Source organism: Aethalodelphis obliquidens, unplaced genomic scaffold, assembly GCF_003676395.1.
Source record: "Aethalodelphis obliquidens isolate GAN/ISIS:26980383/991018 unplaced genomic scaffold, ASM367639v1 scaffold56, whole genome shotgun sequence".
Lineage (NCBI taxonomy): Eukaryota > Metazoa > Chordata > Mammalia > Artiodactyla > Delphinidae > Aethalodelphis > Aethalodelphis obliquidens.
This window is the reverse complement of record NW_020838000.1, coordinates 9,695,213-9,712,954: the sequence shown is the minus strand read 5'-3', so window position 1 is coordinate 9,712,954 and position 17,742 is coordinate 9,695,213. Positions and strand designations below refer to the sequence as shown.

Genomic DNA, 17,742 nt, shown 5'->3' with positions numbered 1-17,742 from the left:
TAATATATTTGCAATGTTATACAACCATCACCTCTGTCTAGTTCTAAAATGAGGAAACTGCATATTCATTAAGCAGTTATTCCCCATTCCTCTCTCCCCCAGCCCCTGGCAACCACCAATCTGCTTTCATAAAACACAATTCTTAACACCTTAACTAATTCATGGATAAACTCAAGAGGGAAATCTCAGTAGAAGTAAAGCACTTTTTGAAGCTTCCATAAACCTAGGCTCCTACAGGTCAATCAGGCAGTAATTGACAAAGCAACAGATGCTCATCAAATGAGTTCCTAAGATGCAGGCCACTGGTCCACAGATGCTTGTTAAACATCAGACTATCAGACTCTGTGACAAAAAGGGGGGTTGTAAAGGGGAGCAGAGAGTCAAGTTGTTATTGGTTTGCTTGTCATTCCAAAGAGTCACACACAGTCATTGAATTACACACACACAAAATTGTATTATAAAAAATTCAATGTCTAGGTGTTTGTAAGGAGAGGGCCTGAATAATTCCTGTTGACGATACCCATTGATCAAACTCCGAAGATGGCATGATTGCTCATCCCGCCTCACCAGTCCATTTTGTCAGAGAAGACACAGGCTAAGATTCATCAGGAAAGCTTTTCAAGAAACACCAGGCACCGCACTGCTTAGATCTCACAGTGGGAGTATTCCGATATTAAAAGCAACCAGCTAGAAACTGAACCCAGAGTATTAATAAAATATTTCACACACTTAAAAGTACTTTTTATAGAGAAGAGACGACATGAAGGATTACCAAGTCTTCAGAATTTCTAACCAAACTCATCCACACCAGATCCAAGAAGAGCTTAGCATGAGTCAGAAGGGAAGCTAGTTATCAGTATTTTATGCCATTTTCCTAACTGAGCACGATAGCACTATAGCTGACACTCCTGAAGTTCTCTTTCGATTTTGAGAATACAATAAACTGATTGCATCAAAGACCAGCCACTAATGACTATGTACAAACAATATGGAAATGAAACTATTTAGAATGTAAATGAGACCCTATATGGATTTCCATGATAAAGTCTCAAGGCTTTGCATAAAAGTAATCAGCACTGAAAATCTTCAGCGCTGGAAATGTGGCTAGTCCAAACTGAATGTGTCATACGTGTAAAATGTACATGAGATTTCAAAGACTTAGCACGAAAACAAGAATGTAAAATACCTAAGTAAAGAAGTTATGTTATATTGGTAACACACTGAAATGACAACATTTGGGATAGTTGAGGATTAAATAAAATATACTAAAATGAATTTCTACCTGTTTTAAATGTGGCTACAGGAAAATTTAAACTCACATATGGGGCTCACATATATTTCCACTGGACAGCACTGCTCTTACGATTACTTACCAATCACTTGTTGTAACATTTATCACTATTTTTAATTATACAAATTATTCATTTAATTTTTTTTTCTGTCCTTCCCAATAAACAAGTTCTGCCAGGCCAGAGCCCAGGCCAGGTTTATTCGCCAACAAGTTGGCCAACCCAGAGTGCCTGGAGAAACCTCATTAACAATCATCGTTAAATGAAGCAATTCTCCATTGATTGGTACAGCCACACGACACGACCGCACCAGTACTTTTTCCATCAAAGAAAGGCCAATGCAAACTGCCTCCTGCAGTTACTCAGGGTCGGGGTGTGGGGGGTAGTTAACTCTGAGGTCCCCGCTCTGGGCTCCAAAGTAAATTAGCCACCATACCAAGATGAAAGAAACCATAAATAGTCCTAGAAAACCATCACCCAGTGATGAACTTTTTTTCTTAACCATGGTAAAATATACATAAAAATGTACCATTTTAACCACAGTTAAGTGTACAATTCAATGGCCTGAAGTACATTTACACTGTTGTGCAACCACCGCCACCAGGCACCTCCAGGAAACCTTCTTTTAACCAACAGTGTCACCTGCACTTGCCACCCAACCCTTCACCTCAGCCACCCAAGGAGAAAGGACACCTCACCTCCATCCTTCCTTCCTCTCTCCCCTCTGGTACGAGCAGGAGATACAAGAGCAGCAAGGAGAAAAAAAAAAGCTGCTATGAGTCATAATAATTCCCAAATGTGAAAATCTGCCACTGGAAAAAAATCAAATTTGATATGACAACAGACGCGAAGGAAGAATGTAAAAAATTTCACTTTGCAGAGGCGGCCAAATGACAGCACAAAGATTATGCATCTTAACCCCAAACAGCATAAAATGGAAAAAAAAAAAGGAATTTCCCCCAAAGTCTGGTGCCCCAATGGCATAAGTGCACTTCAGTTTGGCATTTACACAGGACACAAGAGAATATTACTACTGCTTTTTATCCTGAGTCATTATCATAAGGGTCTCCACTCTATAACAGAGTTTTACATTGGTATGTCAATAAAGTCTTTACTTAAGAGAGTATTTTTTATTTCAGAATATAATACGATAAAATAATACACTGTGGAAACTGTTGGAAAGCATAAAAATTCACCATGCACAAGACTAGTTTTAAGTGCTTATGACAGAATAAATCCCACTCTCTCCAGGCTTAGTACAACTTCTACCCACAAAGGAAGCCCACTCGTAGGTTCAAAGGCACGATCCCCAGACACACCAACAAATGCACATCAGTGGATTCTCCTTTCCTTGCTGGAGTGGAGACATACCACGTATTCTGTGGCTCAGTCAATAAACCATTCACGAACTTACCAAAAGTTCCATATATGCAAATGCATGTTAATAAATAAAATTCTTATGTGTATGACATCACAAAAGATTCAACAGAACTCAAATGAGGACAGGACCAGCCAGGTCTCATGCTCTAAAAAAAGGCTTCAAGCACCTGCATTTTCAGCTTTGCGTGAACAATGACTACATTCATGCGCAAACTCCCAAATTGGTGCATGGAAATAGAAAATCGTACACACGGGCTCTACTAAATAATTTGCATGCAAAATTGTCATCGGCACTCTCCAGTTTATTTTTTGCCACATAAGATATGGGGGTCTGTGACGCCTCGGGAGACTGATTTTAAGAGACATTTTGGTTCCCACTATTAAAAGGGGGGCCCCTGATGGTGTCTGGGGTCTATGCATGAATATAAGTCCCTCCCAGGTGCTTTCTCATGTAGTTCACTGGAAGAGCGGAAAAGCTTGAGAATGAGATTAAGTAGAATAATGGGCAACAGATATTCTTCAGAATAATAAAACAGAGAGGAAACATGGTAAAAAAAAATAATTTGTATTGACACCCAGAAAAATTCCATCTATCAATGACAGTTTGTACAAGAAGGGAAAGATGGATATTACCCAGGCAGTAAAAAGGACTTCCCTGATTCGGCCAGTGATACATACTGAAATGGATCACCCGGAAGCTTCGCCTTGGAGATTGCCAGCGAGGATCTGATAGGGATCTATGTGCTCATAAGGCATCTTAAGTTTTCTCTAACAGTTCCTCCCTCCCTTGTTCTTTCCTCTCTTCCACTTGAAATGCAGTTAGTGTGAACTGAGATACGCTGGAAGTGTGAAAAACACACAAGATTTCAAAGACTCCGTAGAAAGAAAAGAATGTGAAATATCTCAGAGTGTTTTACAGATCACATGTTGAAATGATAGTATTCTGAATATACTGGGTTACATAAAATATATCGTTAAAATTAATTTACCTATTTGAATTTTTTTAATGTGGCTACTAGAATATTTTAAATTAGATTCATGCCTCACGTTATATTTCTATTGGACAAGGTCTGTTCTAGAAACTCTTGTTTTAAATTTATTTATTTACTTACTTAAATTTTTTATTTTAAACTAATTTCAGTCCAAAAAACATGATCCCTTCTCTAATTTTATTTTAAATTAGATCTATGGCTCACATTATATTTCAACTGGATAGGCTTGATCTAGAACCTTTTATTTTAAATTAATTAATTATTTTATTTATTTATTTATTTTAAACTTATTTCAGTCCAAAAAAACATGATCCCTGCTCTACTTTTATTAAACTGCCAATTTAACTCCTTACTAAGCATCCGTTAGCCACAGCCATCAGTAAGGTCGCTTCTCTTCCCAAAATAAACCTGTTAACACCAAGGAACGGGGCAAAGCTGCCAGAATATTTACAGTGTGGGATCAGTGAGTCACCTGCCTTCAAGCACATTAAATCTTTTCTTCTTACTCATTGTCACTACTCCAAATTGGAGGGAAAAAAGCAAAGCTTCCTACAATCTTCGCGTTCGATGTTTTGGTCCCTGAGCCCTTGAATATTTGCTCTTGGAGACTTCCTAGTATCACAATCACACCACCAGCTCCTAAAGTGTTCACTGCTCTGGAGCAAGTGGGTTTGCAGCCTCTTTCTGTCCCTACTCCATCAGCAGCTCCAAACACCCTCCCGAATCTCACCTCTCTTCCCATGCAGGGAATCTCAAACTGAGCATCTCACCTGCAAATCACTGCGCTGGCAAAACCGGAAACAGCTGCAGAGACCACCAGCCAGCCAGCATCATGGCTGAGATTACTCATATCAGAAATATCACTAGACCTGCCAGTCTATTTTAAGTCCTTGGAAGTGCTTTGGAGTGGATTTTCTGGATGATTTATGTTACATTCCAGAAATGCAAATTCTCCCTCATGCACTTAATAAACATCCCTGTGGTCACGTTTCTAGTTAACAGAGCCATCTCCCTTCCTGGGATTCCCTGCCTGGTTCCTTTGCGGGTAGGATGAAGGCTTCATGATATTCTCAATTCCCACATATTAGTAAGAAGTGAGTATTATTATTACTTTGTTACCATTGCAGTTCAGTCTGTCCTAATTCTAAACAACGTATGCAAACAGAGAACAGAAACCTGGAATTGAATTATAGGGTAGAAAGTTGGTGATGTCTCAAAGCTGGCTAAGGCAGAGATGGGTGGTGTAGCGGCCAAGGTTGCACTTCTGTGGTGTAGTGGAAAGAGCGCTGGGTTGGGGTCCAGGAGTCTTTTAGAGTCCTGATTCTGCTGCTAGCTCTGTGTCCATAGCCAGTCGTTTAATCCCTGGGGACATCATGTTATGATCTGTAACTGGCTTAGGTAATGAGAGAGATTTCACAGTGTTGAGGTTAAAGGCATAGGCTCTGAATGCCTGGGTTTGAATCTTGGGTCCACCACTTACCAGCTGTGCAACCTTGGGAAAGTTACTGAACCTCTCTGATGCAGAGGTTCCTCATTTTTAAAATGGAGATAATAATAATACATAGCTCAGGGGTTACCTGAGTTGAAATCTCAGTGCCAGCCCTCACTAGCTGTATGACCTGAAGTCCGCCAGCAGCCTGGTCAGGTATGAATGTCTCTCATACCTTTGCTGCATCCAGGGACTTCCATAGGCAATTAGTTTCATCAAACAACACCACGTAGACATCAATCTGCCTCTGACTGCTCCTGAGACAGGACAGGTACTCTGAACCCAGGATTAACAAACACTAAAAACACTAACCTAGTATCTGTTCCCCTTCTTAGGAGATCCTATTTTCAAGTCTCTTTCTTTCTTCTTTTTTTCCCCCCGTAAGAAAACAAAACCAAAGAAATGGCTGGGAGATGAGGGAGAGCGAAATGGCGAACACAGCTCCTGGAGCTCCAGTCTGCAGGGACTGAATGGATGGCGGTGATAGGCACTGCTGGGTGTTGGTCATGGTGGCTGCAATGAGCTCTGTGGCATCTGAAAGGAAACGGTAAGTAGGCCACTGGCTATGAGGTCTGCAGCTCAGAAGAAGGTGAACTCTGAGTTGAGGATACAAGTCCAAGAATCATCTACTAAGCATAAATGCTCACTGAGGGCCTGGGCTCAGATAAGCTCTCGTGACGAGAGACCACGCAGAGGGAACAGCTGGCCTACAGCCGAGACGGCCAAACTCTCCACATTCAGTGGCCAAGCGAAGATGGACAGATCTGCAAAGGGGGCAGAGGAGCAGCCACAGAGGTAGGGAGAAAACCAGGAGAGCGTGGGAGAGAAGCCAAGAAGGAGGGAAGAAGAAGCAAGAGAAAGCTTCATAAGCGATCACCCTCTGACCCAGGGCCCCGGGTCAGCCAAAGCCCTCCTGCCTTCTAGGACACCCGGCCTGGCAGACTGTACCATACACCTGCGACCTTCCTCTGCAACAGCTGGGCCCAGTCCCAAGCCTGCCGATGCCACCTATACTGGCTATAAAGGGGAAATTTAATCAATCATTACACAAACCGAAATAGAGTGAATGAGAGTTGTTTCTTAGGATTCCATAAGAGAGAGCTACTAAGAGAAATGGCTGTCAAAGTGGATGAGAGAGAGAAAATAATAAGAGAGGAAGGGAGAAGTAACTTTTAATTGTACAATGTTATACTCCGATTGCTTTGTGTGCATCGAAGGTCTCCCTCTATCTTAAAAAAAATTTTAATTGAAAAGTTTAGATGGTATATTGAGGGTTAACACAAAAAGATAATGTAGATCTTTAATCAGAAACATGGTCAAAGAACACATCCCCACATCTAAGAGACAGGCACATGAATGTACATTTTTGTGTTTGATGCTAAATTAAATGTTTAAGGCATATTACATATATATATATACACACACATATATATGTGTGTGTGTGTGTATATATATATATATATATATATATATATATATATATATGAATGATTCTCTGTACAAACCGACTTTTTTGATTTCCTAACCAATATTGGTCTCAGCTGTGACAATGAGGGAGGGGCCAGCATTGCCAAGCCCTTCAGTAAGACAAGGAATAGGAAACATCCATCCCGGAGTTTAGAGACAGCTGTGAGTGGAGAAACGTAGCTAAAGTCAGGCTGGGGACAAGTCAGCTGTCATCTGACGACCCTGCAGCCTGTTCTTCCCCAGCTATCATATTCTTTTCCACTTAGTGTTTTAGTGCTTTCTAACCTGCCTTCCTGAGAACCATGGTTTCCAAGGATTTTATAGCTAAAGGAGCCCTTAAAGACGATGATGACGATGATGATGGTTGTGACAATGATAGAAGCATTTCAGAAGTAATACTAACAACAGTGATAACAATGATAGCTAACTTCCATTGAACATATATCTTATGCCAGACATTGTTTTATTTGCTTTACATGCATCCTCATTTAATTATCAAACCACCCTTGAGCTATGTATTATTATTATCTCCATTTTAAAAATGAGGAAACTCTGGATCAGAGAGGTTGAGTAACTTTCCCAACGTTGCACAGCTGGTAAGTGGTGGACCTAAGACTCAAACCCAGGCATTCAGAGCCTATTCCTTTAACCTTGACACTATGAAGTCTCCCTAATTGCCCAAGCCAGTCAGTCCCCTCATTTTACAGATCATAACTTGATGTCCCCTGGGATTAAACAACTGGCCATAGACACACACCTAGCAGCAGAATCAGGACTCTGAAAGACCCCTGGACTACACATCATGCTCTTTTCACTGTACCACAGAACTGTAACGGGTGTGGCAGGCTCAGAACAAAAGGATTCCTAGAAACCAACGGGCACCGTCTCCTTGCTTCTGCACAACTGTGGCCTCCAGGGTGCTCCTTCCAAGGTTCTGCGTTTTGTTTCCGTTCCATCAAGAGTCAGCTGCTTGGATCAGTGTTTTCCTTGAAAGGCTGATCACAGCAAAGCCTTTCTTCGAAATGCAGCGTTTATTTCTTCAATGAATTTGGCAGTGTAATCACGATGGAAAAGAGAAGTACAGCATGGATGTGTGCACCATGTTCACAGGCAGGAAATCTACAATTCGGGAACCAGAAGAATAGGAAGGGCTACCTAGTGATTATAAATCACCATCAGAAACCAAACTTGCTTCATTTCAGGGTATGGCACACGAAAGTAAAGCAACTGTTTAAAAGCAAATCCAATATTAAAATTTAAATTTGCACAGTGATATTCAAAGACGTTTATAAAGTGGGCACTGACGTAATTCAGGTGAGCAAAGGCAAATAACATGTTGCTGATCTTCTCCATGTCCCTGGACTCCTGCCCACAGTGCAGAGGGGCAGGCAGAAGACAAAGGTCAAGGCCAGGAGGTCACCAGGTGCCTTGGCAGACCTCTACAAAGAGTTTGAGCAATACCTGGTTTGAGCATCCCCTGGTATGGAGCGGGAGGTGCCACTGTAACGAGGTTTCCCCATTCACCTCTGTTCTCCTCGTGTCATTACTGTTAATGCTTTTCCAAAAGCCCATGTTCATATATCTTTACGGGCTCAAGATTTGATAGGAATTCCCGAAGTGCCCTACGAAACGGTCTGACCAATTCACAGTCCAATCTATGCCTATTTCCCCACATTACGAATCCAGTAGGTGGAAAATGATTTTGTTATTTTATTCTGAATTTCTATAACTGGTAACGAGGTGAGACTCTTTTTATATACAATTATATATGTCATACTCTTCAGTTAAGATTCCTGCTGCCCATTTTCACATAACCCGGCTTATCTTTTTCTTACTGATTTGCATAAGATTTTTCTCGAAGATGGGTACTAGTCCTTTATCTGTTATGCATACGGGCATACCTCATTTTACTGTCCTTCACAGGTACTACATTTTTGACAAATTGAAGGTTTGTGGCAACCCTTTATGGCCACATGATGGTTAACACTTTTTTGACAATAAAGTTTTGTTTTGTTTTTTTTGCCACACCGTGCAGCTTACGGGATCTTAGTTCCCCAACCAGGGATTGAACCCGGGCCCACGGCAGTGAAAACCCCCAGTCTTAACCACTGGACCACCAAGGAATTCCGAGCAATAAAGTATTTTTAATTAAGGGATGTACACAGTGTCTAGATATAATGCTTCCGCACACTTAACAGACTATAGTATAAACATAATTTTTATATACACTGGGAAAACAAAATATTTCTGTGACTTGCTTTATTGTGATATTCACTTTATTGTAGCGTCTGGAACTGAGCCCGCAGTACCTCTGAGATGTGCCTGTATTGCAATTTTGTTTGTCTTTTCCTGACATAAAAGTTTTAAAAGTGTACATGATCAAAACCTCTAAAACTTCAAGGCTTCTGGGTTACATAGCATCCTTTCTAAATGAAAGGATTGGGTTAATATTTTAAAACCCCATTTATAGTTGAAGGTGATGCCACTAACCCCTAAGATAAATGAGTGCCTAGAACTGGGTTTCCACTACGGTGCTAGGCAGTGCTTGGCCCCCAGAACAGTCCTGTACACATGTGCTGAGGTCCAGGAATAGAGGGTTTGAGCAGGGCCAACAGCCCCGTAAGAGAATGAGTTAACTATCCAGGACCCTCTTTCTTCTGAAGCTACTGAGATGCCTTTCTTCTCCGCCCACTCAATACTATTCAAATTTAGATTGCAGATTCCTTGTGTTCATGCCTAGTAACATATTTTTCTCGACAATTCAAAACACACACACACTGTTGGAACTTTAGAGTCGGAAAAGACTCTCATTTTGCAAAAGGGGAAACTGAGGCTTCTCCCCCACTCCCACCCCCGGACCCACACTATTTGGGGACTGCTGGAGAGAGTCACAACACAGAGTCGTGGTCTCCAATACCAGCAGGACCGTCGCTGCCCATGTCCCTGTGACCCCCTTTCCTAACTGGCCGGGAGGAATTACACACCTGAACCACACCTCATGCACTCCTTGGCTCCAACCACTATTTCCTTCCTGACGATTCCATGTGGCCCACACTCCTAAGTCTCCATCTCCTGAGCTCCAGACCCACATCTGCAGTTGTTCCAGAAAAATCTCTATCAGCAAATCCCACAAGGCATCAAAATTCAACATGTTCAAAACAAAGCCCATTCATGTTCCCAGCACTTGCCCTGCCTCCTGCATTTTCTCATTTGGTTTACAGCATCACAGCCGAGGGTGACAGAGACCGAAATCTGAAACAACACAGATGCCTCCATCTACCTCTCGCTCCTCTCTACATTCAATCGGTCGCTGCATCCTATCAAGCCTCTCTTGAACTCTCCTTTATGAGGCCCCCTCCTCTGCACCGCCGCCGCCTCAGCCTTCCTGATCTCCACGATGCCTCCAGGCTGCTCTCCATACACTGTCTACACCAGCTACCTAAGTAAAAAAACACAGGCTGGCACACCTTCCCCCCACAAAAACCCCATGGCCCCAATGTTTGGTCCAGTGGTCCTCACAGGGGATGGCTGTCTCTGCTCATCACCACTTTGGGTAAAGGCCAAGCAAGCTGGACAGCTACGGTGCACAGGGCCGCCCCACTAAGAACTGTCCTGATTCCCACACGTTTTTTGAAAATCCCCCTGGATATTCTTTGTAGATGAAAAGCCTGGCTCTAATTACCAAAGCCTGGAATTTCACTTTGCTTTACCTATCAACAAAAATAAGTTTGCACGGTTTACTATACACTGAATCTTTTAGGCATGTACTCCTGTGTAAACCCAGGGAGATCAAGGGCCTATTTCTCAACACAGCTGCTGAGCACACCTGCATCACGATCACCTGAGGGCGGGGCGAGGGAGGCTTGCTTACGCGTGCAGACTCCCAGGCCATTTCCCGATCTACTGAGTCGGATCTGCATCTGGACAACCAGGGCCATTTGCTTCCTTTGCTCCCTCACGTTTGAGAAGGACTGTGTGACAGGCTTCAGGAGCCATGTTCTGGAAAAGACCGTGGGCAAAGGGTGAGCTCGCCAGGAGATAGTTCCCAATGGATCAGTGATGCCTGCGTGGTGGTGGAAGTCGGAATCCACGCAGACCGACGAGATCCCAGCCTACCTTTTCTCCTCTCCCTGTCTGTCCCTGTCTGCCTAGAGAACCCCTATCATCTTTCCCAGCTCTTTCCAGAAGAAGCTTCCTCAGCCTACCCCTCAGCCTTCCTCCAGACATCCCGGAGCTCTCACAGTTTCTAAGCACCTCCCCCAGAGAGGCTGGAACTTTGTCTTGCCCATTGAGTCCCCTCACAACTGGCCTCCTCTTTGCCTAGCTGATAACCAGAATTCAATAAATACTCAGCAAACGAATAAACAACTAACTAGGAGAGAACGAATACAGAGTCAGTCACTGGGAAGGACAGATGTGTAAAGCTGCCTCTTCCTCTGCACCATGTCGCCTCCCCCAAGATCCCTGGTCCTCCAAAGAGGTGGCAAGACAGGCTGACACGTGAGGGCTGGCAGCCAGCGAAGTCCCCGCTCCGGTACCCGGCCTTGTCTGGGCGAGTGATGGAGGCTCCAGGCGGGTGGTCAGGCACCAGTGGGGTTAAGGGAGCAGCTGCAGAAGCATTTGCAGAGCCACCCCGGTTTGTTCAGGTGGTGTGTGGTTGTGAGAAAAACTTGCTCTGTGATGACTTTCTGGAACTGTCGCTTGGAGGAATGATGTTATTTTTAGGGGGCAGGGGACACCAAGGACGTTTATTTGGCCAATGAACACAATGTGTTCGCCTGAGCTTTGCGTGTGGGTGTGAAAATCCTCACGCTAGAAACTGGGCGTTTTCAAACCCACAGGGAAGATGCTCCATAAACAGGTCAGGGGCGGGAAAATAAAAACCTCGGGATGACAAGCGCACACATTAACCCTGGAACCAGCGAGGGGCCAGTGATGACAGGCAGGAAACTAGGAAGCTGGCCGTATGTAGAGCTGAGGAAAATTCTGGAGAAGGGACATTCTGCCCAGAAGTTTTATGAGGAGAGGACATTCATGCCAGGCATTTATGGTCCCCAAAGCCCAATCTATTAGCACTGGGGGAGAAGGTGTCCGCTATATTCAAAGGACCCGTGACACTGAAAATTCAGGGCCCAGAGAGGTCCACTCTCCTCTGAGCTCACTCCCCCAGCTCTCAGATAATCAACTAATAGAGTCCAAATAATCTAATCACGAAATAATAAATGCACATGGCAAAAACACAACGGATATCCTACTCAACAGAATTAGACATCAGCTGTTCTGTCAAGATGATAATGAAACATCAGACAATCTGCGAGAATACCATGCCAAGAAGGAGAAAGACAAATTGGGCCCCTCCACTCCTCATGGAAATTAGAAGGTTCTAAACTAATCAATTAGCTCGACATCCCCACGCTCTCCACTCCATCTCTGCATTTTCATTCCTCTCCATGAAATTTCCTGGGAAGCCACTTACTATTCTGTGGTCGCAAATATCAAATGAAAATCAAGTTCTCTGCTGAACAGGAGAGAAACTTCACATTGTAATGTAAGATGAACTGATTAAGGGCACTTAAGCTACGAACCGCTAATTCTCAAAACCTCCAAGTGGAGTGGAGGAAAGGTCAGGAAGGAGGGATGCAGCTTAGTTTTGATCACACAGAAAAATGGGCTCTGCCACTCAGCAGGCTGCCTTATTAACAATTACAGTAACGAGGGCTGTGCGCTCTGTAGGTTAGAATGAAGACCCAATCTTTGGAGACCGAAGATAGAAAGAATACCCTTCCTTTCAGGAGATAAGTTACTCAGGGCTTTGAGGATATTCTAAAAGATGTGAGGTAGCTCAAAGAGAAGAATAGCTTGTCTTTCTCAGGCAAATTTCATTTTGCCCAACTGCTTACACATTGCAAAGGGATTGCAAACTCAGGTATATTTGGAATAAATTTATTACTAAATAAATTATATTTATTGACCAAACTCTAAGAAAAAAAAAAAAGAATCTTTCTTTCAGTCTTAAAAGTTCTGGGGGCTTCCCTGGTGGCGCAGTGGTTGAGAGTCCGCCTGCCAATGCAGGGGACACGGGTTCGTGTCCCGGTCCGGGAAGATCCCACATGCCGCGGAGCGCCTGGGCCCGTGAGCCATGGCCACTGAGCCTGCGCATCCGGAGCCTGTGCTCCGCAGCGCGAGAGGCCACAACAGTGAGAGGCCTGCGTACCGCAAAAAAAAAAAAAAAAAAGAAAACAATTCTGGGAAACTCCCTAAGAGCTTCTGTTTATGTGGATTATATCTAGTGAAATTTATTATATTAGAAAATTTTAAACTAAGATTTTTTTTTTTTTTTGCGGTACGCGGGCCTCTCACTGTTGGCTCCGCGGCCATGGCTCACGGGCCCAGCCGCTCCGCGGCATGTGGGATCTTCCCGGACCGGGGCACGAACCCGTGTCCCCTGCATCGGCAGGCGGACTCTCAACCACTGCGCCACTAGGGAAGCCCTAAACTACGATTTTTTTAAACAATAATATCCAAGCACATGTTAATTAGCGACGATGCTAATTATTTCATGTAGCCTCTAGAATATTCTACCGTGGACTCGTGACAGAATAAAAGTGACATGACAGAATAAGAGCGAAAAAAGGCAAATAAAGATCTCACTATTATTTTGTCCTTAAGAACTCCCAGGGGTTTCCAGACCACACTCTGAGAACTGCTGGCCTCTGGCTGACACAGAGATGTCAACTGTTTCAAGAATCATTTCTGTCGTAAAATCTAAATGTTCCTTGTGTCCAGCACGTCCATAAAAAGTTTACAGAATGACGGATGCCAGCTCTAGGAGAACTTCAACAAGTAAATGTGCAACTTTCTGTGACAAGAAAACTGGCTGTTTAAAATTTTATAGTTCAGCACATGTGTTTTATGGCCTCTGCTGGTACAGATGACTTACTGCTTCTACACAGGCTGTGCAATGTCTCCACTAAGGGACAGGCCTGCCTGGGTAAATGAAGTCCCTTCAACAAATAGCACATTCAGGCCAGTCACTCCCCAGAGGCAGGTTCCCTTAGTGGTTAGGAGTGCAGCCTCTACAGTGAGATCTCCTGGGTTCAAATCCTGGCTTGGACACTTGCTGGGTGGCATTGGGTGAGTTATTTAATCTCTTGGTGCATTTGCCTCCCCAAGCACAAAAAAGGACAGCAACAGTATCTGTGTGTCAGGATCTTTATAGAAATCAAAAGGGTTAGCTACCTAAGACATAGTAAGTACACACCAAACACCAGTTATTAGTAAACCTTCTTTGACAATATACAAGGTACCCCAAAAGTCTCAAGGCAGTTTTAAGCTCAAACTTCAGAAGTATAAGCATTACAAACTTACCAAAGAAGTTACTGAATTCTATGAATTTTAACTAATAAAATTCTCATTTTTTGTTTCAGTTCCTCTGATTGAAAATGGTAAATGCTACGTGAAGCAAAAATTAAACTACGACTCATCATAGGATAGGGAATAAGATGAATACATAAATTATTCCTACCAAAGGAAGATTTTTTGCCATCAAGACATATTAATTCAATAGACATTTACTGAGCACCTGCTACGTGCCAGGCTTGTACTAGGTGCCAGGGAGATAAAAAGAAACCAGACGAGGTGTCTGGCCAATGGGGACTTTTACTTACACAGTCTAGTGGGCAGGGATGGAAACAGATCCACAGAGCACCTGTCTGCTGTACTATTAGGGTCCAGTTAGGCTCAGGGTGGGTCCTGGGGCCTCAGGTAGTAGAGCCTTTAGCCCAGGTGAGGGCAGAGGAAAGGAGAGAGTACTGTTCTTGCTGACATTTGGAAAACGTCTTTCTACCAGAGAAGTCAATTTTTCCTCTCAATTGTCATTAATTCTGTTCATCCGCAAGAAGCCCATCTATCTACAGCTTTCCTATTGCACCAGCTCTTCAATACGGATCTTTATTGAGCTTTTCGGTCTTTGTAAATCGTAAATTGCCCTTTCAATATTCATAATGACAAGTATCTCAACCCATTCTATTTACATATCATAGTAACAGCCTTTTATTTAGATGTCAAATTCCAGCAACTAAAAACTCAGAGGCGTACAAAACAAACCCAAAGCACAAAGAAGCCAAAAGAATTCTCAAAACCATGGCAACTTTCCATAAACTTTAGTCCCTTTTGAAGAGTGTCTCAGGCTACAGTTACTTTTATTTTACACACATAGAGAGTTTGTTCATCTTTTTTTTTTCTAGCAGATTGCAAGTACAAAAATCTGTAGAGTAAATTGAAAATATAATGCTCGGCTTCATGGATTCTGTAAAGTTACAAACCAGTACACCTCGATTTTTACTGAATGAACAGAACCAAAAAGGACTGAGTAATGCCCAAAAAGTATTTCAGACATCTAAACTCTTACATGAAGAGTCTTTTGCCCTAGTGAAAGACCATTTTTCATTTCCCATATGTCAAAAGACTGAAAACTCAAACTCAAATCTACACTCAAAATTTTCTTAAAAATTCTAGTTTTTCTAGAATTCACTTGCCTGACTAGCTATCACTTCTATCTATAATGACCTAGTCAGTATCATGATATAGAAAAAAGATGAAAAAGAACATCTTATTACAGAAATGTTGACCACTATTACTTGTTTAAATGCTAGAAAAAAGTAAACTCTAATATTTATATACATTCAGTTCATCTCTTTTTTTCCCTATAACTTTGAGCTATTTGACATTTGCAGACTAAAACAGAAAACTAAGAAAATTAAATGTGATGTTTTCTTCTCAGATAACTAAAACCAAGAGGTTTTTAAAAGCTTGAATTTTCCACATGATTGGCTGATTTCAACATTGTATGTGGACATAGCTTTGGTTTGAATTTTTCTGAGTTTTAGTGGTGATCTATATCTACACGAATATTACCTACAATCAGATAATGTAGTACAGTATGTAACATATACACTGCAGAAGAAGTAAATCACATGGAATTTTCTGGCCCTGTAAAACACCGAAATTGTCTCAATTTCTCTTTTGCATTATTTTCTTCTGTTGTGTGTTATTTTGATATTTGTACGTTTATTGGAGGCTGGTGGTGAGTTGCACGTGGGGAGGTTTATAGTAACTGTATTTGGTTTTCATTTTGGGAGACTCCCCCTCTCCTCCCTTCTCCTTCCCCCAAGGCCCATCAAGTTATAAATAAACTCACACCCACAGGGAAGACCTCAGGAAGCCCAGGTGGACATTTCATCTGAATGCACTGAGCCCAGTTTTGTCTGAACAGCCCTCTGAACTCTTTGGACCACATCTGGGCAAGCAAAGTGAGGCAGGGAATGGAACACTCGGATCAATGGTGTCAATCACCAACACCATCGGCCAAGACCCAAGCTGCACATTTCAGTCAAAGGCTGGGTGGTGAATATTTCATTTTAACTGACATTTTCCTCCCAGTTTTCTCTTTTTTTTGACTTAGGTAGAAGTATCATATCAGAGGCCTGTTATGCAAATGAGAGACGTGAACAGACATAACGTGAGCCTCATTTTCCAAGTCAAAATTCAGGAGGAAAGGTCTGAAACCAGGAAGAATCTTCTAGAACCAGATGACTTCAGAATATCTGAGACAGGTGGCCTCCACGGCTGTGACATGGCCCACTCCCTCCCACCTCCAACCCCCCCGCAAAGAATTTTACCCTTCATAAGGCAGCCCCTACCCTTGAACGACCAGACTTCCTCAACAAAATGATAGGCAAAGCAGGCTCAGCCCCAATATAAAATGAAGCCGGGCTTCCCAGGTGGCGCAGTGGTTGAGAGTCCGCCTGCCAATTCAGGGGACACGGGTTCGTGCCCCGGTCCGGGAAGATCCCACATGCCGCGGAGCGGCTGGGCCCGTGAGCCATGGCCGCTGAGCCTGCGCGTCCAGAGCCTGTGCTCCGCAACGGGAGAGGCCTCAACAGTGAGAGGCCCACGTACCGCAAAAAAAAAAAAAAAAAAAAAAAATGAAGCCATCTCAGAAGACACCAGTCATTCTGGAAAGGGAGATATATAAAGGCCCACGGAGGCTCCCGAGGCAGCCCAGCTGCTGTGACAACAGGGGCCAGCACCAGGCCTAGGAAGGATGGAGAAAAATGTCTGTGACCCAACAGCAAAACCACAACACAGACCCCACTGGGCAAAGATTAGGTAGCAGCTAACAAACCGAAGGTCATTTTCCTTTGACCATCTTTGACAAGGCCTAATCTCTGCTACATTCAAATACAGACGTTCTGGTAGGGAGTCAAAGAAAAAACCTCTTATAAAGCGGGGCCAATCTCCTCACATAGACTCGAAGGCCGTTTGCCTTGGAAGCAAATATTTCTTTAAAATTCTTACATGAATTATCAGCAATAGTCAAACTTCAAAATACCCCATATTCTCATTTTTAATTTAAAAATATACATATACATGCACACACGTATATAAACACATACACATATATGTATGTATTTCTCATTAGGAAAGCCAAGCTAAATACCGGGGTTTGTCAGTAGTAATCTAACACGCTGTAACCCAAGGGCCAGGCCACAGACAATAGCAGATGCTTCAAGAGAAAGAATAGAGCCCTTTCAGCCAATTATGCAATTACACACTAGGACCATGTTTACATTATCAAAGGAGGCAGGCCCAATTGCCTAGCTACTTCAAATTAATAAGCCCATTTCCCTCCATTATCTGGAAGGCAGGGTCTAAATAATCTGAGTAATTACCTCAATTTACTCAGATGGTATAGATTTGGCCGGTGACTCCAGAACGCCCCCGCCATCAGCAAATATCAAAACGTGCAACAGTAAATTCGCATCAGCTTCGTTTGTAAGCAGCGTAAGCAAATTCTTCTCCATTACCTGGCAGATTAAAATGTGTTATATTCTTAATAATCCAGGCTTGGAGTTTTTTGGTTTTGTTTTTTCTGATAAGAACTCACAGGATCATAGAATTTTAGAGCTAAAAAGTAGCACCCGGGGCCCAAGCTCTAAAAGCCAGCTGCCACCAACAGTCCAACCAGAAATCCAGCTTACCGGGAAGGCTAGGGAAGGAGTTCCAAAGCCTAAATGCTTGGGTTCAAATCCTGGCTCTACCACTCACTAGCTGCAAGGTGACC

At 43.0% G+C, this 17,742-nt stretch overlaps 1 protein-coding gene across 3 annotated transcripts in view; it reads right to left on the bottom strand.

The window, feature by feature from the left end:
* The window catches only part of RFTN1 (raftlin, lipid raft linker 1), a 204,628-nt gene that overhangs the window by 135,255 nt on the left and 51,631 nt on the right, over positions 1-17,742 (bottom strand). The gene's annotated exons all lie outside the window — the stretch shown is intronic.